Genomic DNA, 27,721 nt, shown 5'->3' with positions numbered 1-27,721 from the left:
AAGATGAAGATGAAGAAGAAGATGAAGAAGAAGATGAAGAAGAAGATGAAGATGAAGATGAAGATGAAGAAGAAGATGAAGATGAAGAAGAAGAAGAAGATGAAGATGAAGATGAAGATGAAGATGAAGATGAAGATGAAGAAGAAGATGAAGATGAAGATGAAGAAGAAGATGAAGATGAAGAAGAAGATGAAGATGAAGAAGAAGATGAAGATGAAGAAGAAGATGAAGATGAAGAAGAAGAAGAAGATGAAGATGAAGATGAAGATGAAGAAGAAGAAGAAGATGAAGATGAAGATGAAGAAGAAGATGAAGATGAAGATGAAGATGAAGAAGAAGATGAAGAAGAAGATGAAGATGAAGATGAAGATGAAGATGAAGATGAAGAAGAAGATGAAGATGAAGATGAAGAAGAAGATGAAGATGAAGAAGAAGAAGAAGATGAAGATGAAGATGAAGAAGAAGATGAAGAAGAAGATGAAGATGAAGATGAAGATGAAGATGAAGATGAAGATGAAGAAGAAGATGAAGATGAAGATGAAGATGAAGATGAAGATGAAGATGAAGATGAAGATGAAGATGAAGATGAAGATGAAGATGAAGATGAAGATGAAGATGAAGATGAAGATGAAGAAGAAGAAGAAGATGAAGATGAAGATGAAGATGAAGAAGAAGAAGAAGATGAAGATGAAGATGAAGATGAAGAAGAAGATGAAGATGAAGATGAAGAAGAAGATGAAGATGAAGATGAAGATGAAGATGAAGATGAAGATGAAGATGAAGATGAAGATGAAGATGAAGAAGAAGATGAAGATGAAGATGAAGATGAAGATGAAGAAGAAGATGAAGATGAAGATGAAGATGAAGATGAAGATGAAGATGAAGATGAAGATGAAGATGAAGATGAAGATGAAGATGAAGATGAAGATGAAGAAGAAGATGAAGATGAAGATGAAGATGAAGATGAAGAAGAAGATGAAGATGAAGATGAAGAAGAAGATGAAGAAGAAGATGAAGAAGAAGATGAAGATGAAGATGAAGAAGAAGATGAAGAAGAAGATGAAGATGAAGATGAAGATGAAGATGAAGAAGAAGATGAAGATGAAGATGAAGAAGAAGATGAAGAAGAAGATGAAGAAGAAGATGAAGAAGAAGATGAAGAAGAAGATGAAGAAGAAGATGAAGATGAAGATGAAGAAGAAGATGAAGATGAAGATGAAGAAGAAGATGAAGAAGAAGATGAAGATGAAGATGAAGAAGAAGATGAAGATGAAGATGAAGATGAAGAAGAAGATGAAGAAGAAGATGAAGAAGAAGATGAAGATGAAGATGAAGAAGAAGATGAAGATGAAGATGAAGAAGAAGATGAAGATGAAGATGAAGAAGAAGATGAAGATGAAGATGAAGATGAAGAAGAAGATGAAGAAGAAGATGAAGAAGAAGATGAAGATGAAGATGAAGATGAAGATGAAGATGAAGATGAAGATGAAGATGAAGATGAAGATGAAGATGAAGATGAAGATGAAGATGAAGATGAAGATGAAGATGAAGATGAAGATGAAGATGAAGATGAAGATGAAGATGAAGATGAAGATGAAGATGAAGATGAAGATGAAGATGAAGATGAAGATGAAGAATGAAGATGAAGATGAAGATGAAGATGAAGATGAAGATGAAGATGAAGATGAAGATGAAGATGAAGATGAAGATGAAGATGAAGATGAAGATGAAGATGAAGATGAAGATGAAGATGAAGATGAAGATGAAGATGAAGATGAAGATGAAGATGAAGATGAAGATGAAGATGAAGATGAAGATGAAGATGAAGATGAAGATGAAGATGAAGATGAAGATGAAGATGAAGATGAAGATGAAGATGAAGATGAAGATGAAGATGAAGATGAAGATGAAGATGAAGATGAAGATGAAGATGAAGATGAAGATGAAGATGAAGATGAAGATGAAGATGAAGATGAAGATGAAGATGAAGATGAAGATGAAGATGAAGATGAAGATGAAGATGAAGATGAAGATGAAGATGAAGATGAAGATGAAGATGAAGATGAAGATGAAGATGAAGATGAAGATGAAGATGAAGATGAAGATGAAGATGAAGATGAAGATGAAGATGAAGATGAAGATGAAGATGAAGATGAAGATGAAGATGAAGATGAAGATGAAGATGAAGATGAAGATGAAGATGAAGATGAAGATGAAGATGAAGATGAAGATGAAGATGAAGATGAAGATGAAGATGAAGATGAAGATGAAGATGAAGATGAAGATGAAGATGAAGATGAAGATGAAGATGAAGATGAAGATGAAGATGAAGATGAAGATGAAGATGAAGATGAAGATGAAGATGAAGATGAAGATGAAGATGAAGATGAAGATGAAGATGAAGATGAAGATGAAGATGAAGATGAAGATGAAGATGAAGATGAAGATGAAGATGAAGATGAAGATGAAGATGAAGATGAAGATGAAGATGAAGATGAAGATGAAGATGAAGATGAAGATGAAGATGAAGATGAAGATGAAGATGAAGATGAAGATGAAGATGAAGATGAAGATGAAGATGAAGATGAAGATGAAGATGAAGATGAAGATGAAGATGAAGATGAAGATGAAGATGAAGATGAAGATGAAGATGAAGATGAAGATGAAGATGAAGATGAAGATGAAGATGAAGATGAAGATGAAGATGAAGATGAAGATGAAGATGAAGATGAAGATGAAGATGAAGATGAAGATGAAGATGAAGATGAAGATGAAGATGAAGATGAAGATGAAGATGAAGATGAAGATGAAGATGAAGATGAAGATGAAGATGAAGATGAAGATGAAGATGAAGATGAAGATGAAGATGAAGATGAAGATGAAGATGAAGATGAAGATGAAGATGAAGATGAAGATGAAGATGAAGATGAAGATGAAGATGAAGATGAAGATGAAGATGAAGATGAAGATGAAGATGAAGATGAAGATGAAGATGAAGATGAAGATGAAGATGAAGATGAAGATGAAGATGAAGATGAAGATGAAGATGAAGATGAAGATGAAGATGAAGATGAAGATGAAGATGAAGATGAAGATGAAGATGAAGATGAAGATGAAGATGAAGATGAAGATGAAGATGAAGATGAAGATGAAGATGAAGATGAAGATGAAGATGAAGATGAAGATGAAGATGAAGATGAAGATGAAGATGAAGATGAAGATGAAGATGAAGATGAAGATGAAGATGAAGATGAAGATGAAGATGAAGATGAAGATGAAGATGAAGATGAAGATGAAGATGAAGATGAAGATGAAGATGAAGATGAAGATGAAGATGAAGATGAAGATGAAGATGAAGATGAAGATGAAGATGAAGATGAAGATGAAGATGAAGATGAAGATGAAGATGAAGATGAAGATGAAGATGAAGATGAAGATGAAGATGAAGATGAAGATGAAGATGAAGATGAAGATGAAGATGAAGATGAAGATGAAGATGAAGATGAAGATGAAGATGAAGATGAAGATGAAGATGAAGATGAAGATGAAGATGAAGATGAAGATGAAGATGAAGATGAAGATGAAGATGAAGATGAAGATGAAGATGAAGATGAAGATGAAGATGAAGATGAAGATGAAGATGAAGATGAAGATGAAGATGAAGATGAAGATGAAGATGAAGATGAAGATGAAGATGAAGATGAAGATGAAGATGAAGATGAAGATGAAGATGAAGATGAAGATGAAGATGAAGATGAAGATGAAGATGAAGATGAAGATGAAGATGAAGATGAAGATGAAGATGAAGATGAAGATGAAGATGAAGATGAAGATGAAGATGAAGATGAAGATGAAGATGAAGATGAAGATGAAGATGAAGATGAAGATGAAGATGAAGATGAAGATGAAGATGAAGATGAAGATGAAGATGAAGATGAAGATGAAGATGAAGATGAAGATGAGATGAAGATGAAGATGAAGATGAAGATGAAGATGAAGATGAAGATGAAGATGAAGATGAAGATGAAGATGAAGATGAAGATGAAGATGAAGATGAAGATGAAGATGAAGATGAAGATGAAGATGAAGATGAAGATGAAGATGAAGATGAAGATGAAGATGAAGATGAAGATGAAGATGAAGATGAAGATGAAGATGAAGATGAAGATGAAGATGAAGATGAAGATGAAGATGAAGATGAAGATGAAGATGAAGATGAAGATGAAGATGAAGATGAAGATGAAGATGAAGATGAAGATGAAGATGAAGATGAAGATGAAGATGAAGATGAAGATGAAGATGAAGATGAAGATGAAGATGAAGATGAAGATGAAGATGAAGATGAAGATGAAGATGAAGATGAAGATGAAGATGAAGATGAAGATGAAGATGAAGATGAAGATGAAGATGAAGATGAAGATGAAGATGAAGATGAAGATGAAGATGAAGATGAAGATGAAGATGAAGATGAAGATGAAGATGAAGATGAAGATGAAGATGAAGATGAAGATGAAGATGAAGATGAAGATGAAGATGAAGATGAAGATGAAGATGAAGATGAAGATGAAGATGAAGATGAAGATGAAGATGAAGATGAAGATGAAGATGAAGATGAAGATGAAGATGAAGATGAAGATGAAGATGAAGATGAAGATGAAGATGAAGATGAAGATGAAGATGAAGATGAAGATGAAGATGAAGATGAAGATGAAGATGAAGATGAAGATGAAGATGAAGATGAAGATGAAGATGAAGATGAAGATGAAGATGAAGATGAAGATGAAGATGAAGATGAAGATGAAGATGAAGATGAAGATGAAGATGAAGATGAAGATGAAGATGAAGATGAAGATGAAGATGAAGATGAAGATGAAGATGAAGATGAAGATGAAGATGAAGATGAAGATGAAGATGAAGATGAAGATGAAGATGAAGATGAAGATGAAGATGAAGATGAAGATGAAGATGAAGATGAAGATGAAGATGAAGATGAAGATGAAGATGAAGATGAAGATGAAGATGAAGATGAAGATGAAGATGAAGATGAAGATGAAGATGAAGATGAAGATGAAGATGAAGATGAAGATGAAGATGAAGATGAAGATGAAGATGAAGATGAAGATGAAGATGAAGATGAAGATGAAGATGAAGATGAAGATGAAGATGAAGATGAAGATGAAGATGAAGATGAAGATGAAGATGAAGATGAAGATGAAGATGAAGATGAAGATGAAGATGAAGATGAAGATGAAGATGAAGATGAAGATGAAGATGAAGATGAAGATGAAGATGAAGATGAAGATGAAGATGAAGATGAAGATGAAGATGAAGATGAAGATGAAGATGAAGATGAAGATGAAGATGAAGATGAAGATGAAGATGAAGATGAAGATGAAGATGAAGATGAAGATGAAGATGAAGATGAAGATGAAGATGAAGATGAAGATGAAGATGAAGATGAAGATGAAGATGAAGATGAAGATGAAGATGAAGATGAAGATGAAGATGAAGATGAAGATGAAGATGAAGATGAAGATGAAGATGAAGATGAAGATGAAGATGAAGATGAAGATGAAGATGAAGATGAAGATGAAGATGAAGATGAAGATGAAGATGAAGATGAAGATGAAGATGAAGATGAAGATGAAGATGAAGATGAAGATGAAGATGAAGATGAAGATGAAGATGAAGATGAAGATGAAGATGAAGATGAAGATGAAGATGAAGATGAAGATGAAGATGAAGATGAAGATGAAGATGAAGATGAAGATGAAGATGAAGATGAAGATGAAGATGAAGATGAAGATGAAGATGAAGATGAAGATGAAGATGAAGATGAAGATGAAGATGAAGATGAAGATGAAGATGAAGATGAAGATGAAGATGAAGATGAAGATGAAGATGAAGATGAAGATGAAGATGAAGATGAAGATGAAGATGAAGATGAAGATGAAGATGAAGATGAAGATGAAGATGAAGATGAAGATGAAGATGAAGATGAAGATGAAGATGAAGATGAAGATGAAGATGAAGATGAAGATGAAGATGAAGATGAAGATGAAGATGAAGATGAAGATGAAGATGAAGATGAAGATGAAGATGAAGATGAAGATGAAGATGAAGATGAAGATGAAGATGAAGATGAAGATGAAGATGAAGATGAAGATGAAGATGAAGATGAAGATGAAGATGAAGATGAAGATGAAGATGAAGATGAAGATGAAGATGAAGATGAAGATGAAGATGAAGATGAAGATGAAGATGAAGATGAAGATGAAGATGAAGATGAAGATGAAGATGAAGATGAAGATGAAGATGAAGATGAAGATGAAGATGAAGATGAAGATGAAGATGAAGATGAAGATGAAGATGAAGATGAAGATGAAGATGAAGATGAAGATGAAGATGAAGATGAAGATGAAGATGAAGATGAAGATGAAGATGAAGATGAAGATGAAGATGAAGATGAAGATGAAGATGAAGATGAAGATGAAGATGAAGATGAAGATGAAGATGAAGATGAAGATGAAGATGAAGATGAAGATGAAGATGAAGATGAAGATGAAGATGAAGATGAAGATGAAGATGAAGATGAAGATGAAGATGAAGATGAAGATGAAGATGAAGATGAAGATGAAGATGAAGATGAAGATGAAGATGAAGATGAAGATGAAGATGAAGATGAAGATGAAGATGAAGATGAAGATGAAGATGAAGATGAAGATGAAGATGAAGATGAAGATGAAGATGAAGATGAAGATGAAGATGAAGATGAAGATGAAGATGAAGATGAAGATGAAGATGAAGATGAAGATGAAGATGAAGATGAAGATGAAGATGAAGATGAAGATGAAGATGAAGATGAAGATGAAGATGAAGATGAAGATGAAGATGAAGATGAAGATGAAGATGAAGATGAAGATGAAGATGAAGATGAAGATGAAGATGAAGATGAAGATGAAGATGAAGATGAAGATGAAGATGAAGATGAAGATGAAGATGAAGATGAAGATGAAGATGAAGATGAAGATGAAGATGAAGATGAAGATGAAGATGAAGATGAAGATGAAGATGAAGATGAAGATGAAGATGAAGATGAAGATGAAGATGAAGATGAAGATGAAGATGAAGATGAAGATGAAGATGAAGATGAAGATGAAGATGAAGATGAAGATGAAGATGAAGATGAAGATGAAGATGAAGATGAAGATGAAGATGAAGATGAAGATGAAGATGAAGATGAAGATGAAGATGAAGATGAAGATGAAGATGAAGATGAAGATGAAGATGAAGATGAAGATGAAGATGAAGATGAAGATGAAGATGAAGATGAAGATGAAGATGAAGATGAAGATGAAGATGAAGATGAAGATGAAGATGAAGATGAAGATGAAGATGAAGATGAAGATGAAGATGAAGATGAAGATGAAGATGAAGATGAAGATGAAGATGAAGATGAAGATGAAGATGAAGATGAAGATGAAGATGAAGATGAAGATGAAGATGAAGATGAAGATGAAGATGAAGATGAAGATGAAGATGAAGATGAAGATGAAGATGAAGATGAAGATGAAGATGAAGATGAAGATGAAGATGAAGATGAAGATGAAGATGAAGATGAAGATGAAGATGAAGATGAAGATGAAGATGAAGATGAAGATGAAGATGAAGATGAAGATGAAGATGAAGATGAAGATGAAGATGAAGATGAAGATGAAGATGAAGATGAAGATGAAGATGAAGATGAAGATGAAGATGAAGATGAAGATGAAGATGAAGATGAAGATGAAGATGAAGATGAAGATGAAGATGAAGATGAAGATGAAGATGAAGATGAAGATGAAGATGAAGATGAAGATGAAGATGAAGATGAAGATGAAGATGAAGATGAAGATGAAGATGAAGATGAAGATGAAGATGAAGATGAAGATGAAGATGAAGATGAAGATGAAGATGAAGATGAAGATGAAGATGAAGATGAAGATGAAGATGAAGATGAAGATGAAGATGAAGATGAAGATGAAGATGAAGATGAAGATGAAGATGAAGATGAAGATGAAGATGAAGATGAAGATGAAGATGAAGATGAAGATGAAGATGAAGATGAAGATGAAGATGAAGATGAAGATGAAGATGAAGATGAAGATGAAGATGAAGATGAAGATGAAGATGAAGATGAAGATGAAGATGAAGATGAAGATGAAGATGAAGATGAAGATGAAGATGAAGATGAAGATGAAGATGAAGATGAAGATGAAGATGAAGATGAAGATGAAGATGAAGATGAAGATGAAGATGAAGATGAAGATGAAGATGAAGATGAAGATGAAGATGAAGATGAAGATGAAGATGAAGATGAAGATGAAGATGAAGATGAAGATGAAGATGAAGATGAAGATGAAGATGAAGATGAAGATGAAGATGAAGATGAAGATGAAGATGAAGATGAAGATGAAGATGAAGATGAAGATGAAGATGAAGATGAAGATGAAGATGAAGATGAAGATGAAGATGAAGATGAAGATGAAGATGAAGATGAAGATGAAGATGAAGATGAAGATGAAGATGAAGATGAAGATGAAGATGAAGATGAAGATGAAGATGAAGATGAAGATGAAGATGAAGATGAAGATGAAGATGAAGATGAAGATGAAGATGAAGATGAAGATGAAGATGAAGATGAAGATGAAGATGAAGATGAAGATGAAGATGAAGATGAAGATGAAGATGAAGATGAAGATGAAGATGAAGATGAAGATGAAGATGAAGATGAAGATGAAGATGAAGATGAAGATGAAGATGAAGATGAAGATGAAGATGAAGATGAAGATGAAGATGAAGATGAAGATGAAGATGAAGATGAAGATGAAGATGAAGATGAAGATGAAGATGAAGATGAAGATGAAGATGAAGATGAAGATGAAGATGAAGATGAAGATGAAGATGAAGATGAAGATGAAGATGAAGATGAAGATGAAGATGAAGATGAAGATGAAGATGAAGATGAAGATGAAGATGAAGATGAAGATGAAGATGAAGATGAAGATGAAGATGAAGATGAAGATGAAGATGAAGATGAAGATGAAGATGAAGATGAAGATGAAGATGAAGATGAAGATGAAGATGAAGATGAAGATGAAGATGAAGATGAAGATGAAGATGAAGATGAAGATGAAGATGAAGATGAAGATGAAGATGAAGATGAAGATGAAGATGAAGATGAAGATGAAGATGAAGATGAAGATGAAGATGAAGATGAAGATGAAGATGAAGATGAAGATGAAGATGAAGATGAAGATGAAGATGAAGATGAAGATGAAGATGAAGATGAAGATGAAGATGAAGATGAAGATGAAGATGAAGATGAAGATGAAGATGAAGATGAAGATGAAGATGAAGATGAAGATGAAGATGAAGATGAAGATGAAGATGAAGATGAAGATGAAGATGAAGATGAAGATGAAGATGAAGATGAAGATGAAGATGAAGATGAAGATGAAGATGAAGATGAAGATGAAGATGAAGATGAAGATGAAGATGAAGATGAAGATGAAGATGAAGATGAAGATGAAGATGAAGATGAAGATGAAGATGAAGATGAAGATGAAGATGAAGATGAAGATGAAGATGAAGATGAAGATGAAGATGAAGATGAAGATGAAGATGAAGATGAAGATGAAGATGAAGATGAAGATGAAGATGAAGATGAAGATGAAGATGAAGATGAAGATGAAGATGAAGATGAAGATGAAGATGAAGATGAAGATGAAGATGAAGATGAAGATGAAGATGAAGATGAAGATGAAGATGAAGATGAAGATGAAGATGAAGATGAAGATGAAGATGAAGATGAAGATGAAGATGAAGATGAAGATGAAGATGAAGATGAAGATGAAGATGAAGATGAAGATGAAGATGAAGATGAAGATGAAGATGAAGATGAAGATGAAGATGAAGATGAAGATGAAGATGAAGATGAAGATGAAGATGAAGATGAAGATGAAGATGAAGATGAAGATGAAGATGAAGATGAAGATGAAGATGAAGATGAAGATGAAGATGAAGATGAAGATGAAGATGAAGATGAAGATGAAGATGAAGATGAAGATGAAGATGAAGATGAAGATGAAGATGAAGATGAAGATGAAGATGAAGATGAAGATGAAGATGAAGATGAAGATGAAGATGAAGATGAAGATGAAGGAAGGATGGGTTCAATAAATATGCTCTTCACATATTTGAAATGGCTTTTAATGGATTTTTGAAGACTTGGAGCCAGGCTCTAGCCTTCCCTAATACATAGAGATCTGACACACCACAACGCTATACCATTGCCCGTCACGATAACACTATTTAATAAGAGTGATAATCAGTATACAGTGTATGTTCATGCTCTTTCATGAGCCCGTGCTTCATGTTATTACTGGAGGCATGTCGTCTTGACGTTAAGGCCCATCCTGTGCTCCATCAGTCCAATGTAGACGGTTCACTGGGTGTCACACAAGATCTCACAGGAACGCTATGATGGTATTTTGTTCCTTCCGATCATCCTAGAGGCTTGAAGACTCATAGAGACTAATACCCAGGTTTGAGGGGTACAAGCAGGAGAAGGTCCACCCTCCAGGGTGAGATACAGGCTTTATTTCCATCTTGGGTCATCACTACAGTCTGTTCAGGGGCATGCCCCAACCGCCTGTACCGTACCCTTTGGCCAGATTTCTGCAGCTGCTCAACTACATCAGTCATCGGAGGGGGTGTCCTCATCTGCCATAGGGACATGATGGGGGGGTCCCTTTAGCAAGGGAGATCAGAGTGTTGACTACAATATCCGTAGGCCACAGACCTATTGGTGGGATAATCAAAAATAAATGAAAAAGCTCATCCACATCCTAGGCTCGCAGAGAAACTCCCAAAGGAAGCAACTTCCAAGAAGGGATCCTTCCTCAGTGGCTGTTAGCCCTTAAATGGGGGCTAGGAGAGGGGGAGCTGGGCTCCACCACTTTTGGTCACACAGTTCCTTTAAGGACAGAGGGAAGGGGAACAAGAGAGAGAAAGAGAACACACCGGAATTTATGTATTCTTCTTCTCTTTGAGCTCTGAAGTATGAGAATTCAGCATGCCAGATTATGGTACTGTTTGTGGTGTAATTTGTCATGGACAATTGTGCTCTTTCTTCACCATCTTTGTTAGTAATTGATACTCCTTCCAAGATATAAACACTGTATTTCTGCCATGACAGACAACAAATCTGCAATAGAGATTCACAGATAATTAAAACAAACAATCAAACCCGTTTATGTTGTTTCTACTCATCCTTTCAGCACAAGTGTCTCTTCTGGAGTAAGTGCTTCAACTATTCAATGCATTTTAAAAGCATCGCTAACAAGGAGCCAGTATAGCTAGGAGCAGCGCTGATAAGGAGCATACACTGATTTCCTTTCCTGGAAATCTTATGTATTTTCCTTACCTTATTATATGAAAGTATTTGCATTCTTAAGGGAGCATAGCCTCAGGGCTGGCATTTGCATCTGTGTTATCCTCTAACCACAGGGTACAGTGACCAGAAATCAGTTCTTGGCTGCAGGATCAAATGTGGGGCCAAACTTTTTAATTGAATAAGTGAGCTGTAAGACTATAAGCTGCAGTTTCCTTTTTGGCTAAACATTATTAATACCAGTAATCCACAAACTCAGCATCCTTTAAAACTGATAATAGTTCAAACTAACAGCATCCTGCTTATGTAGCCCCTCAGCCCTTACAAACTCCATAAACAGAGATTTCCAAGACTATGAAGTTGTGCCTCTTTTTCTGGTTGTTTGAAAACTCTTCCTTTAGATGGAATACCAAAATAAGGATTTCTCTTCCATTTCTTTCTTAAGAAAAATCCTACTAGCTGCCAGCAGTGTTGGAAAATTTGAACTCAAGTACATGCACAAAATAAGCAATTCCAGCCTTGCCACCGAGTGCTGGCTGAGATGCTCAGCTGTGTTTTGAAAGGGCTGCCTCCAGGAGCAAAATACAAGTTCAACGATGCAGCTCGTATAATATTTTCCAGTATAAAGGATCACTAACACACAAATACTTTCAAGACTGTTCCATCAAGTCATATAAGAAAATACAGAATATAGTGGTGTTTTTTTTTTTATTTGATAGTACATTTGAATCTAGTTCTCATCGGGCAGGGCTGGTTTGGGTCTTTCACATATAAGCAATAATGGTTAAAGCAAGGTATTTTAATTGACCATATAAATGAAACATTTTCCAGAAAATACTGTAAAAGGCCCTAGTAAAGGACAAGAATTTGGGTAGATTAGTAACAGTTTAGAATATTCATTGGGAGAATTTGCTTTAAAATTATCAAAACAGTTATTTGGATGTAGCAATAAAGCCTAATTTACAATAGTACTGAGCAGCAAGAAGCAAAGCGTGTTAACTGCAATAACTGGCAGAAACATAATAAGGTCTACAGGACTGTCTCAACAGCAACAGGGTGCTTCTACATGAGGGTGTGCCTAGCAATTGGGTGCATCCACTGGAGGGCCTGTGAGCAACGGGACACATCCGCATCTACTTACACTTAGTGGTTTTTTTTTTTTTTTTTCCTTCTTCTATATTCTTCACTGAATGCCTCATTGAAGCTGAATTTTTTTTTTTTTTTTTTTTTTTTTTTTTTTTACAGCATTCTCTCTTTCCTTAGTTTTCCATTGCTTGCTTTATTAAATTAAGTAGTTTTCGGCGCTTTAAACATCACAGATACCACTTATAATTATGTTTTAATCATTCAATACAAAGTGCAATTCGTATTGAATCAACCAAAATATTTTACTATGGCCTTTTTTCCCCTCCTCCATCAGAAATAGCTGATCATTTATCCTAGTTTTTCTTTTGCTTTTGAGTTCCTACTATATTATTTGTTATTAATCTTGGTGTTTTTTTTTTTTTAAAGGATTACAGTAATCATCCTTTAAACCAATTTTCTTTTTCATTCACTTATCATTTATGTCAAGGATATAAAGCTATTTTTTAAGTTGTTAACTTCTTTTAAATATTGTATTCTTGTAGTTTAGTTGCTGAAGTAATACAATATTCCCTTTCTCTGATTACGTTGTTCAGATTCATACTTACTTCGAATCTATTTAGCCTTAGTTAAGTAGAAGAGTAAGAGGGTCCTCACTTCTTACTTAAAACGTGACATAAGGTACATCCCTTCATCATGTATCACTGAGTTGTTTTTAATTCTCTTGTTATTTTTACCATCTATTGGTTTTGTAGTTTTTTCAAGTTCCTGTTTTTATTTATTAAATACAATTAAGTCATCATTTCTTTGATCGGTGCTTTTAGAAGCTATTTTTGTTATCTGACTTTGTGGCAGAGAAGGAAACAAATTAATTTGCTTCCATCCAGTTTCATGATGCCACTTGAAAGGTGCTAGTCATAGGTCAATAATAAGAAAAGAACACTTACCTTATTCCAAAGGAAAGGCTCACTAAAAACTTCCAGAGAGACGATGATCTCCAAAAACAGATGCTTCCCCCTCCGCTGCCAGCCCTTAAATGAGGGAGGAGGTTTACCCAGGGTGCATCTGTCCCATTGCACAGGTGAATTGTCTGCACCTGTGCTCCAAGGGCTAGCCACGCCTCTTCACCAGGTGCTCAATCGCTACTGCAGGCCGTGACCTAACAGTTCCCATACAAACTTTCAGATAGATTTTGGTGGGTTACTCGTAGTGATTTTATCAACAATTCTTTTCATGCCAATGAAGGCGTCAGTATTATAGAGGCAGAGGGAAAGTAGACTTCTGTTTTTGATACGGTTGTGAAACAACTGTTATTTAAAAAAAAAGAAAACATTGGATCTTCTGACTCATTTCACTACTGTTGAGGCTATCTAAGGACAAACTTGGGGAAAAAAAAGAAAAAGAAAAAAGAAAAAAACCCAGAAAAGTCAGGATAATGTTGACTTTGGAAAAAGAAATAGAAAAAAATTGAACAGGACTTCAACAACTTTTTTATAGATGAAAATAAATCCTGAGCGTTGCTCAGACTTTCCTCTTTTGAACCCTGATTTTCTGACATTATAACTATAATGTTGTCAGACAGAACTATGTCTACGTATATAAATACCCAAGGTTATTTTTATATCTAGATTTAAAAAATGTATTAAAACATGAAATAACTTGCTAATATTTCAAATCACTCTCACATCTTTTGTTCCTGTTTATTAAAAACTACTTTTCTGTAATTTATCCCTTTAGGAAAAGATAGACTCTAGCAGACTGCAGGCTACGATGCCTGTGAAATCCTTTCTTTCAATGCCAATATATAGAAATCTATTAAGAGCTATAAGATCGAGTTTCACTTGCTGACTACCAATGAAGCTGGTGAGGATGCAAGTAAAGATGCCTTTTGGGTAGTTTCACCCTGAGAGATTGCATTGTGATCTTTGATAATTATATATTATTACTTTGCTGAGACTGATGTCTGGCTTACACGCTTGTTTTTCTGCGCTGTGCCTCATCAGAGGGACTTTCAATGGCAAAACATAGAGATCTAGGCCTCGAAGGGATCGGGTGCAAAGAGATCTGCCTCATCTTTCACTTTGCACCGTTCAGTTTGGGTCGTTTTGATTTTGGCCCAACTCAAGAGCCTACTTATCATAACATTACCTGTCTACCATCTCACGATAATCTATTTTTTTATTACGCTGAAATCTCTGCAGCGCAATATTTGAACATCAGCGGAAAATATCCCATAGTATTCTTCTAGATCCTGCCACGTGGTCATTTCAAAGTACTTTGGGCGGTGAGGAGGAATCCAGCCTATTCCAGTGTTTAACCACCCTTTCTGTCAATGAATTCCATATTCAGAATGTAAGAAGATGTTTACAAATGGTCAAAAATTAAATCCAGATAACAATTATATATATTAGCAAAAATTAAAAATAGCTATGTAGCTCAGTTAATGGACTACTGTTCTGGTTTGGTTTTGGTTTCTGATAATTAATCAAGAGAGTCTATGTAATAAGTATTTATATCGATCTTTTAGGAAGATGAAGTTTTCTTCATTGCTGATATAACCCAAACTGCTATTCACAGAAGCGATAGGAAGCTGCGGGAACACCCGTACACTGTACTGTAGGTGTATTTATGTAAGCATATAAATTCCTGCTCATAAATAGATTAAAAACCATATAAATTAAAAGCAGTCATCTAATCCATAAATCCTGCCAGAGAAAAAGGTTTTGTGGGACATACAGAGATTGCAGTACTAAAAAAGAAAAAAAGTAAGAAATCTACTAGCTTTAAAACCAGATGTGATAAGCTCCTGTGAAGTCATTTCCTACTGCTATCTCGCTGCCTAGCTGCACAGGTTGTGTTGTTGGTCTCTGGAATGGATGGTCTTCTCTTATAAACTCCAGAGTTACTGGACAACAGAGGTATTTAATTTTGAAGCCCTTTAAAAAAAAAAAAATCCTCTTTTAGATTTGTTTCTTGATGAAGATTCATATATTTTTACTGCAGAGGAATATTTGTCCAAAGCGTAAATCCCTACCATTTTACTTCTGGAATGATTCACAGGCTTTGTTGCCAACTTTTACTGTGTCGTATCGGTCTGGCTGCCAGCTCCAAGCGCTTTGTTTTAGTCTGTCTGGTGACTGCTACACTCCACCCATCTCCACATGGAACTGAAACGAAGGCAACAAGCCTTGACCGCTATAGCATCCTACAGAATAGCTCCGATAATTTCTATTTCTCTGCACACTTTTTTTCTTGAGTAAAAAAAAGAAGTATTGTTTCAATGAACATGTTGAAAACTTCTAGATAAATACGAACAGTTGCATGAACCATTTCGCTGACTCCAGCTGGTCTCCGTATGATACAATCTACCAGTAAAGTGACAGAATACACAGCTCTTTCACATCTGTCTTTATGTAGCTCACGGTTTTGTCTGGCAGAGTGGATCACACGTACATATAAGTAATTCTAAATATTTTCTGGCCGTGTAAGACAGGACTGGAACAACTATCATTGCTGCAAATTGCACCGAACTCGGAATTTATGTTGTTGTTTGTTTTGCTTTTCTGCCATGTGTTTTTTTAGGAAGCTCTTGAGCTGAAAATACATGAGTTCCAAGTTAACAACGTTACTGCCTAATTTTATATTTCTAAAAATTATGTTGGAGGATTGATACCTGTGAAACTCTGGTAGCTTTAGAGCTACATTCAGTACAAGGATTTATAGTAGCACAGCCAGCGCACACCACAGCAGATGTATAAGGAAGTTGTTGACAAGAGTTAACAAGAGTTGCACAAGTAAACACCGGTGCAAAAATTGTGAGTGTCTGATGAACACTGAGACGTATCGGGCACGGTCCCGTGGGTAAATCCAAGCACTCTTCCAGCTGCTCCTGTGCACGGGGAATTATGTTTGCTTTTGTCCTCTCACACAAAATTCAGAGAAGCAGCTCTGCGCAAGTAGGGGCTCTGACTTGCTCAAAGGAGTATAACTAAACTAAACTCTCCAAATGACTGTATAACTTGACTAACTCTAGACCATGGAGTGTCCTCGCATATCACTCGAGTGCTGACCAAGAGCATGAATGATTTTCTGGACGTGTTTATCTCAGTCATACAACCGTAAGGCGTGGCAGACATGCATATTCCCATGCTAATACAGTGCTCTCATCACGTGTCAGAAAATCTAGCTTTCAAAGTTAGATCTGTCTTAATGAAAAGTTAATTCACTCCTTATAAACCTTCTTTGTAGATAACGTTCCTTCCTCATCGTATAAGAGCGCATCGGTCTAGCACACTGGATGCTGAAAGCAAAGCTTAATTGTGTAGGCTGATCCTGACTCTCTGTTCACAAGTGCTTGAAGGAGTAATGTTTTTACTCGGAGACGGTCTTTGTCGAGCACTTAACGGCACATAAATTCCCTGACTCACCATGCAGGAAAATGGCTAGCACAAAGGGTTTTCTCTTTCTCTGCCACATATTTCAACAAATTCAGGGCTCTGATTGTTTTTCTACCCGATTTACTGCCCCTCTTGCACAGGAGAAGAGGCCAGGGACACTTACCTTTCTTGCATAACTTTTAATACATTCTGAGCTAACCTCTTAGCATCCTCCTGGATTTAATTTTTGACTGAGGTGAAGCATAGCCATATGAGGATGCAGATCCAAAGACAAATTGCTGCAGCTGGAACTGACCCCATAGCCATAGCAAAAACTCGAGCTTCGTATTCCCCAAAGCTACCATTTTCCATGCCCTGCTCTCCTGCAAGTATTATTCTCAGCGAGGCTGTGAATGCAGGAGTTGTACATTGTTTTGTGTGTTTCTTCCCAGGAGGAGTTGAAATGGCTCTATCACATTCCTTTTTCCACTTTGTTACCCATTTACAAACTTTATAGGAAATACAAATCAGTAAATTTTTATGAAGTACACAGAGATTCTCATTCTTCAGCAGGATCTGTCTGTGCATGTAATCTGTGAGAACTTGTACTCCAGCATGCAAAGTGTTCATCCTATTTTTTTGTGAGAAACTCGGGGAATAGACAAGCCTGCTTCTTGTATTTATGGCGATTTTAGTATGCTCTTCTGCATCACTGATTCTCTCTGCTTTTCTGCACAGGGGAGAAATTCCAGTTGTAGGGAGGTGACCTTTGCATTACGATTAATTAACACTTTGACATGGAAGTTAGCACTGCATGCAGAGAACCTGCTACTTGAGCTGTGTGACAGGCAAGCCAGCTAACAGCTCTGTCCAAACACGGATGCTTCCTTCCTACAGCTTTTGCAAAGCTGTGCAGATGTGCATATACTTGAGTCTTGGATACAAAAGGATATTCCTGAAGACGTTAATGAGAAAGTATATTATCAGAACATGTGATCTTTAACACAGGCCACACACAATTATTTTCTCGGAGTAAGATATAGAGAATGTCAGGGGTCCTGAGAAGTTTCTAACAGTGGGAAGCAAATGGGTTAAAAGCTCTCCTAGAATGTCTAATTAGAGGGAAGTTCACATTTTTACATCTCCCAGAAAAGACCCAGAAAAAATAACTTTCTCTGATTTTTTTTTAAACTTTCTCTGTCAATCTACACATTTATCTCTTAACATTAGAAAATTTAGAGATCTGTATGATTGCTTTATCAAATTTCATAAGGTTATAAGCAGCTCTTAAGTCAGACTCTAGAGGGACCAGCTTAGAAATGATCTCAAGACTGTAGCACGAATATAACCACTTATTTTTCAGCGTGGCTATTCCTTGAACCTTCAGCTTGATCACATAACATGGATTTATAACCTCTTCAAACCAGCATTTTCAATATCCAGCAATGGATGGCCATGGATCTGCCTTCTCTGGGATTGATCAAATTAGCTTTCTGACAAACAGCAGCAATTAGGCTGCCACTAATCTAAAGTAATACTCAGAGAAAAAAAAAAGAGCTATCTATTGAAAAACATGTTATCCTTTATCTCACAACAATTAATGAAAAAATACTTATGTTGAAAATCCGCTCTTGTGGCAGTAAAACCCTGTACATAAGGATAAAAAAATTCAGGTGTATAAACAGTGCTATCTAAGAAATATTTTTTAAAAAGAAACACAGCGTGCTTCAAACACTAACTTTTCCCCACATTCTATGTTCTTGTTTCATGGAGAGGTGACTGAAAGAGCACCTTGGGCTGACGGGATCTGCTGGCATCTAATGGCATCTAATGACTTCCTCTCTGTGTTACGGAGTGCTTGGAGCTCCCTCACACATTTCCTTGAGGGCAATTCATTTTCCTACAACCTTCCCTACCCTGGTGCTCCCTCAAGGCTTTCCTTGAAGAGATTTGGCTTTGCTGGTTCTAGGGGCTTGACAACACTCATCAAGTCTATATTTAATATTAAATATCTGCACCTAAGGACCGAGCAGGACCACCATGTTGCTGACGCAGCCATCGAGTCTGTTGGCTCTGGAGCAGCTGTAGGGGCTTCTTAAGGAGACACTTCCTAGGCTATGTTGATATAGAGACAGAATCCCTGTAACCACAGGATGTCCTTCACCCCACGAAGGCAACTCGCTTCTGAAATGAAGGTTCCATCCATTCTCCTGCAACGCTCCTACAACTCACTGTGCTTCGGTCTTGAGTCTGAGTGTTGGATAAATCTCTTAATCAGATTTCTTGTGCAATTTTAAACTTTGCCTGCAAAAAGTCTTTTTACTGAATGTGTATTTAGACAAGGGCACAGTGTCACTTTTCTTATGGAACAAATCTTGCTGACTGAGGGTAAGTGGAACCTATAAAGTTAGCCTCTGTGACCTATAAAACATAACACAAATGAGTGGAAAAATGCTTCCAGCAAGCTTCTTTTTGATTCCTTCAGAGAAGAAACAAGTCTGTGGTTAATATATATATATGTACATATATACAATCTCAAACCCTGTGAGTTTGGCATTTACTAGTTTTTTGCCAGTGCGAGAACAAGCGTGCATGTAGCCAGCCCCTCTTACAAAAATGTCATCTCCTTCACCCTCTGGGAGCCAGAAATGTCTCATATCAAGTGGTGTGGTGGAACTTACCACCACAAATGAAGATCTTTGATGAAATCACATGAATAGATTTGTTCAAACTGCAGTGTATAATTTGCCTGCTCCACAAATGGAAACAAAAGAAATCAGCTCTTGCAGACTAGTGTGCTTTTTGTTGTTTGTTTAAAGATGTCAGCTATTCCCTGGATCTACTGCAGGGAATTTAATTTATACTGGAAATAAAAAGTAAATGGAAGATAAATAATTAAGTAGTTGAATAGTAAAAACAAAACAAACAGAGAAACAAACCTAAAACAAAATAAAAAAAAACCACTTTTTTTTTTCTTGCTTGAGGGAGATGGTTAAGGGTAGACTTTTCCAATGGCAGCTAGTGACAGTAACAGAAGTATAAGCTGTTTGCACTTTGGGTACTAAGTACTCAGCTAAAGCTGATCTATTTAATGGTTCAACATATATTTTTTTCTTCCTTTCTTTCTTTCCTTCTTACTTTCCTTCTTTTCCTTTCCTTAGGTATTTGTGCTTTTTTGGGGGGGGAGTGGGGGGGATAAATTCTCTTTTTTTTTCAGTATCAGTTATCAGCCAGAATGGGTGGAAACTTGCATAATTCATTTCATTTTTTTCTTCAATACTAGAAAAAATCAGGAAACACTGGCTCCTTACAGTTTCTTCGGGAGATGCCAAGATGCCATGTGCGGGGAGTTCAATTTATGGAACTTTTCCACTCTGCTTTTATTTTATGACAATGACAGACGTGAAATATGGGTCACTTGTTCTTTAAATTAGAGAAAACCAAAAAGTAGCTTTCTGATGATAATTTGAAGTGTTTCTTAAAGCTCCATGTAGCTATGTCAAGAAAGTAGTCTCTCATCAAATAAACATCAAAAGCAGTAGAACCAAGTCCGTCTCAGCTTTTGTCCAGTAAAGAACTGAAAGAATTGGGATCAAAGTTATCTCAGGCTAAGCAGAGATATTAGGCAACAGAGATGAAATATCTCTGTTTTTGTTTTTTTGTTTGGTTGTTTGGTTTTAAATCCTCCTCAGTCAAAAGTTTTTGGACTCAAATTACATTTTAAAGAAATCTGTCACCGCTGTATCCATAAGGAGAGGTGAAATCAAGTAGTATGACTTATGGCTTGTCTCAGATGTGAGCTGTACATAAGAGGAACAAGCAGCAATGTAACATATAAAAAAAATGATTTGACATTGAAAATCAAGAGATTTTAAAACCATTTCTTTTTTTAAAGACAGAGTGAAATAAAGGAAAAGAAAACTTGATAAGACTGCAGTTTCACGGCAGTAAATTCATAGGACATATCGAATATGCTGTACCTCCATCATGTGAATAAAGACTGAGGTGGAGGCTGTAGCTCAGCTGGAGCCAGGACTGTGGCAGAGTACAGTGTCAACGGCAGACACAAATGTCTTAAAGGGCATGGATAGCTAGCAGTGCTCTTGTGAAGGTGTGCTCCAGGTGTGCATCCTCTGGTGGACAAAAAGCTGTCTGCTGCTGCCATTATATAATTATGCGCATCATATTTCTGTACAAACGTAGAACAAAACCACAGCTCAATTCTTGTTAAAGATCCACGGCCAGGGTATTCCTGCCGAATAATAAACCCACTGCTAATTTAGAAAGCATTTCTCATATATCTCTTCATATAAATCCCGCCTCTGAGTTGATAGCCTAGCGGCCACGTGCCCAGCAAACTCCCATCATATTAACCAAAGGATGTGGGTGGTCTCCAAACACCAAACGCAGTAGCTCAGGCAAAGCAGCTGACACTGTGCTTCTTGTATGGACTTGGAAATGTATAATGCTATATAAGTAAGTAATTAGGCTAACCTAAACCAGCTTTTAATCTTTACTAATGAAAATCGGCAGATAAGATCCTGCTTTTTCACTATTTTCCAAATGCTTCTGCATCCAGTGTCTTAGAAATGAAAACCTGTCTGGAGAGCCCCGCTTCTGCTGGCACTTGTGTGCCTGTGCCAGAGACTGCCCGACACAGCAGTAGTCTAAATTCCCACAGGGGCTTCCCAGGTCAGCCCAGCTCCCACCTGGTCCCACCAGGCCACCAGCACCGCAGTCAGCAGGCACCACACACCAAGCTCCAGCACAGGCCTGGGTGTCCACGGCTTGGCTCCTCCGCCTGACTGGCAGTGCTGCTGACACAGCTCAAGTCGCCGTTTCCTTTCTAAAGTAATTTTTGCACAACCAGAGCCTCAAGTTTCCATTTTTATAGCAGGAAAAGTAACATACTTGAGGGCTGAAGAAAGACTAATCAGATTTGTCAGGTTTTCATTCTTCTGCTAGGCCAGGGTAGAGATGAGCCTCCAAGCAAAACAACTGGCAGCCTGAAGAGATTTGGACTTGGCGCTGACCTTCCATAAGCGTCCCTTTTGCCAGCGTGTCTGAGCTGAAAACAGCAAATCTGGACATGACAGTTGAGGAAAATGAGAGCAGTTAGGAAGTACTAATTACTGCCATTCACTTTTAAACAGCCGCCATACCTGAGAGAATTGAGTGGGGAGGTTTGGCTAGAGCAATGCCTCAGGGCCTTTCCTCCCTCTGCAGGCAGCGGGCTCCCGGGAGGGCAGCACGGCACAGGAGGGCAGCACGGCACAGGGCAGGCTGTGTGAGTGCCCACCCCTCATGTCGTGCCCCTTATGTCAGGAGGATGTCTGTGCAATTTGATGAGTAAGCTTTAAAGGCACTGCAGGTGTCTCCTCGTGCTCCAGACGGTGGCCACTGGCAGGTCTCTGAGTTGAACCCACTTTTCATGCAAGTGTCGCTGTGTCACATCTGAAGAAAGAGTGACGGGGAGGACTTAGAAGTAACATAGGAAGGAACCACCTCTGTCAGGGAAGCAGGGCCTCCCTCTCAGCAGCGCTGTGCCAGTGCTCAAGTCCTGAGGTAATGTTTCAGCAAGCCAAACTAAGCCTTTTTAATGAGGTCCAGGGTGCATCGTGCCTCTTGCCAGCTCCTCATTAGCGAGCTGACTGCGCTACAAACAGGCAAAGCCCTTCAGCTCCGTACAGTCATCAGTCGCTGCTGGGCCTGCTGCTGATTTACAGAGATGAGCTGTTCAAGGTTAAGCAGACACATATGGGAACTTGTAGGGAACTTCCTTGAAGTAAGCCCTAAAGTAAGTTACATCTTCCTTGGAGAGAGTTTAAAAATAAAACCATATGAAGAAGCAGTCAGAAATAAGGTCTAGGAGTGGAGAGCCAGATCTGTTTTTATTTTGCTGTATCTCACCGTGAACATCTGCTAAACAAAAAAGTAGGAAGAAGTAACTACTAAAAGTGATGCTACTATTTCAAGGGTAAAGAAAATGGATATTATTCCAAAATCAACATCAATGATTTTTATTTTGAATTATCTTTCCATCATTTCTGTTTCTTCCGTTGTGGCAAATTGTTGTGATAGTGGAATGAGCAGAAGCCAGACCTGTCACCGCACTCTCAGGAGTATTTCAGCATCATATTTTTGCATGTACGAGAGCAGAGTAGGATAGTGATTCCAACAAAGACAAGGCCTTGAACAAATGGGTTGTTTTCAGTGAAAGTATCATCATTTATTTGAACAAAAGAAAAATATTATGTAGAACTGTGTGATCAGTGAACACAGGAGAGATGTGATACAGGGCTCATAGTAAAGTCCATCACTTGTGAACTGCAGTTGAAGGCCATCAACTCAGACAGCTTGTTCTTGACTCAACAGATTTTTGTTGTGTCTTTAGTTTGGAAATGAAGCTACAGTTCAAAGAAGAAGTCTCTCTGGGACAGAGAGACTGGCTTATAGTCCAGGACAAAAACAATTACTTCAATGGCAGGTGGGGGCAGCATTGTGTTTTAACCTGGCAAATAGTTGAATGCTACACAGCCCTTTCCTCACATTTCCCCCCACCATCCACTGTGGGATGAGGGAGAGAATCGGGAAAAAAAGGTAGAACTCGTGACGCAAAAAACAATTGCTCACGACCTGCCAACCAAGGCCCTGCTGGTGCCTGAGCAGGGGCCAGCTGCCCACAGTTTTATAGTTTCCTCACATGGTGTCATACAGTACAAAATACCCCTTTGGTCAGTATAAGTCAGCTGTCCTGGTTCTGTCCCTCCAACTCCTCGTGCCCCCTCTGCAGCCCTCGCTGGCAGGACAGTATTAGAAGATGAGAAACTGAAATGTCCCTGGCTCCGTACAGCCCTGCTCAGCAACAACTGAAGCACCGTTATGTTATCAACCGTTTTTCTCCTAAAGCCAAAACATAGCATCACGCCAAACGCTATGAAGAAAAACAACTCCTCCAGCTGAAGCCAGGACAGGCAGAGATGACTGGGCAGGCTCAGAGTTTCCTGTACTGTAGTTTGATTCCCCACCTTTTTACCCTTCTACGAAAAGGCTCTACGTATATCAGTCTCACAAGGTCATAAATTGCTAGCCACTTGTAGCTCTGTTATATTCCTGCTTCTTTTGCCTCAACATTCGGCTTGAGTTTTTCTCATAATCAACAAGGGTGAAGGAAAACATTTTAAGAGGTTGGCAGAAACATAATAAGAATTTAGCAGGAAGTTGAGTACTGCATTTCCATAGAAATGCATGAACTGAGATCATTTTCTATGTAGGAGGAAATAAACCTTATGTTTGTGGGTTTAAAAATAATTTGCTGTATCTCCTGCATATTCTGTGCAAATAGAAGGTCAAGAAAGCTAAAATTATTCAAATCGATACATGCAATTTCACTTATGAATATTTGAATTTAAGCCTTTCATTGGCTGTTAAATGGTATCCATGTCCTTTGAGGCTATGCATAGCCTTGTTGTCCCATTCTTTTGCTTTTTTTCTTCTGATTATAATGTACAGTATATACCACACATCTGCAAATCTGTCTAGAGGGGAAGAAAGCAATGCTAAGATGCAAGAGCAGATGTACACAAGTGGTTCAGCTGCCTGGCTGGGATGTGCCCAGAGACTGCTGCAGAATAGAGACTTAAACCAAACCTGCCTCTCTGTCACATAAATGATGTCATTGCAAAAAGTAGGGGATGTGGCAGGGCAGTTACAGAGCCTTTACCAAAGAAAGGTACACGGAAGTTCTATTTCTGCTTTTCCTCTGCTATGAGGCATACCAGGTTTGATAGTGTGCCAGTTCCTTCAGTATTCTGGATGGATATTCCTTGTGTGAATGCATACATTTCAACCTTGGATAGAAACTGAATGTGGTAATTTTCATTCCTGTAGTCTCAGTTCATTAGCCAACCATAGTTTTGTCCCTACATTTTACTGTAAAATCTTTATTGAAAAATGTACACACGTTTCATTTCAGTTTTTCAGTTTGGGGCATGAATTTTATATAATCCTTACTGTATACAGTTCTAGATTGTTTTTTTTTTTTAATTATTTCTTCCTAACTTTTTTCTATCTGTTTTGCTAATGAGCCTGTTAAGATGTGTTTTAAACTGAATTTGCAAATTTCTCTAAGCTTGTATACTGGCAAATCTCACTTTATTAATTAATTTTTTTGAGGTCTTTGTCTGCTGAGACTTGACCACCTTCACTTCCAGTCTGTCTTTATTTATCTAGAATTTAAATTAAGAAAGACTCATAGATGCAGCAGAGCATATGTGTCAAAATCTGTACTTACTGTATAGAAGAAGCAGCTGAATATATTCTTCATTTTCAGTGGGATATTAGCAGGAGCAGATGGGTCTGCAAAAGACAAAGGAGCTGAGATTTTTATAGGAAAATGAGTGGATAGCATTTCTTTGGCATTAAGTACGCACAGAAAAAATAACCTTATTTTTTCATCTTGTTGACACACAAATCTAAAACTTTTGCTCCTAGGGTTATAGCAAAACAATTCTTAAGTGAGAGTATTTTCAGGATACAAATACAAAAGTGTTTTAAATGGGGAATAACAGTTGTCCTTTCAGCCCATTAAAGAGTTAAATTTCTAATTAATATCTTCGCACTGCTTTCTAAAGTCTTTTATGAAAGATTAAAAGAATTGCTGGCATCACTTATTTATTGGAAATTGAGATATACAAGATGTATCATGCAAGCCAACGTTATATCAATTTTACTTGCACAGTCACTGATAAAAATGTCTAAAAAATGCAGTCCTCTTGCTTAAGAAAAAAAGCCTGTCTGTATCTATGCATATAAATACTGCATGGAGTAGTATTATTTTTTTCAGATGACTAATACTAAGCATAAAAATTATTTACTATTTTAAAAAATTAATCATAATACATATTTTATGCCTAACAAATGGACTCAACATTTATGTGCCAAGTGACTTATGCCAAAATTCTGTCAGCTGCTGATTTGTACATTTGCAAAAGCAAAAAGTGAACAGAAAGACAAGGTTTGAGGTTTATGAATTCATTGAGAACTGAGACAGATGTAAACAGAGTCTCTAAAATCAGACTGTTTTTATTGAAAATGCTGTTTACTCTCCCCGGTATTTGCTTACAGCTGCTGGATGCTGGCAAAGGACGTTAGTCTTGTCCTTGCATCACCTTTCAAGTAGTCTGCTGAACCTTACCAGTGTCCTTCATCCAGTGGACAGAGATTTCCAAAGCCATTGCAAAGGATCTGGAAAATTGTCTTTCTTGACCAGCAAGGGCCAGCTGTATTTCCAGGACACATTATTCCACATAAACTTATTTACCTTACTAAAAACTGTAACAGCCAGAGGAATAGTTTTACATGATATTACGTTCACGCATCTGCATGAAGTATTTACAAACAGATCTGACATTATGCGCAACAAATCTGACGTTTACAGCTCTGATGATCTGCTATGGCAGATACTAAAATACAAAAGATTGTACAATGAGATTTCCAAAGAGCTAAGCCAATAGAAAAGTCAACTGAAATGTAGCTAGAGGCATCTAAACAAAGTGTATAACAAGGTACAAAGGAGTGATATACGAGATCTGTGGAATTCTTATTAAGAGAGAGAAAGAGGCCTATTCTGTGTCTTTAGAAATACTTTTCTTTCCTGACTCCATAGCTCATGTCGTATCACTTTGCTATTTCTAACAATATACCTGAAACACTGGGACACTCATTTTGTTAGAGACCTCTGAATATTACTGTAGTCATGTAACCAGTGCAATTTGTTACCAGTGCTGCCATTCACTTTCTGTAAGCCTCAGTAAACAATTTCTATGTACGTGAGCCCAAGTTCAGCAGTCTGTAAACTGGTAAATACGATCTTTCTTGGCATCACAGGATGATTTTTGCTATTTTATTTTGATGCAAAATATGATACAGAAATATTTTAACATTTATATTAAAGACATAAGGACTTTAGGATGATGGGGTGATTGTGTAACGTGTAAGCATGTACCTAATCTCATTCCTTTCTCTGAGAAACTCTCATCCCCCAGCTTGCAAACTACAATCTCTCCCTTCTCTTTTACTTAATGTTACATCAGTAACCTTTCTAGTCTGTACAGTAAAGAGCACATGTCATCAGTTTCAGTGTCAGCTTTAACTTTTTTACTTACACGTGAATCTTCTACCATTTTACATAAGAATTTACACTCAATTTCTGCCATTTGAACTCAGGTCTGTCAAGTCTTTTTCCTTCTTACTCATCTGTTATGAGTACGCTGACTTGTGCTTCAACGTGTATTTTCTCTGCATTGTTGAGTGCACTGAAATCAGAAACCTGTGCCTCAGCTTTTACACAAATATTCTGTTGTAAACCTTTCCTGTTTTGGCATTATCACACAGCCAAGTACTGATCTGAAAGTTATAAAAGGTTAATCGTTTATGACAATACAGGTATCAAGTAGAAATATTGACCACTTCATTGTCTGCTCATGCATACAATGATTATATGTAACACAAAGACTCTTTGCACAACAGTTATGCTCTACTAATTTCTGTTCAGCACTGCAAAGAGTGGAAAGAAAATCCTGAGAAATGGATTACTTACGATAGATCGATAGATTTTATGTTGTGATGCACTCAGACGTATTGTCTTGAAGGCTTCAGAGAGGTTCTCTATCCTCTAGAAATCCTGAAATAGACATGATGGTAGATTATGAAAATTTGTAGGCTTTTTTTTTTTTTTTTTTTCCTCCAAAGCAGCCTGGAAATTGTTCGTTGCATTCCAGGGTTACTGAGCTGTGCTAGCAGACAGAAATTCAGGCTGAAGAAAATG

The 27,721-nt window shown here is 37.1% G+C and overlaps 1 long non-coding RNA gene across 2 annotated transcripts in view; it reads right to left on the bottom strand.

Annotated features, from left to right (window-relative positions):
- The window catches only part of LOC101749016, a 563,751-nt gene that overhangs the window by 22,926 nt on the left and 513,104 nt on the right, over positions 1-27,721 (bottom strand). For both annotated transcript variants that reach the window (XR_006930943.1, XR_005862405.1), the window contains 3 exons: positions 27,494-27,577; positions 25,187-25,251; positions 11,065-22,347 (listed from right to left, as the gene is read on the bottom strand). This is a non-coding gene — a long non-coding RNA (uncharacterized LOC101749016). The remainder of the gene's footprint in view (positions 1-11,064; positions 22,348-25,186; positions 25,252-27,493; positions 27,578-27,721) is intronic.

This window comes from Gallus gallus, chromosome 9 (genome assembly GCF_016699485.2).
Source record: "Gallus gallus isolate bGalGal1 chromosome 9, bGalGal1.mat.broiler.GRCg7b, whole genome shotgun sequence".
Taxonomy (NCBI): Eukaryota; Metazoa; Chordata; class Aves; order Galliformes; family Phasianidae; genus Gallus; species Gallus gallus.
Note: the sequence above shows the minus strand (reverse complement) of the source record. Positions and strands in the feature narration are given on the sequence as shown.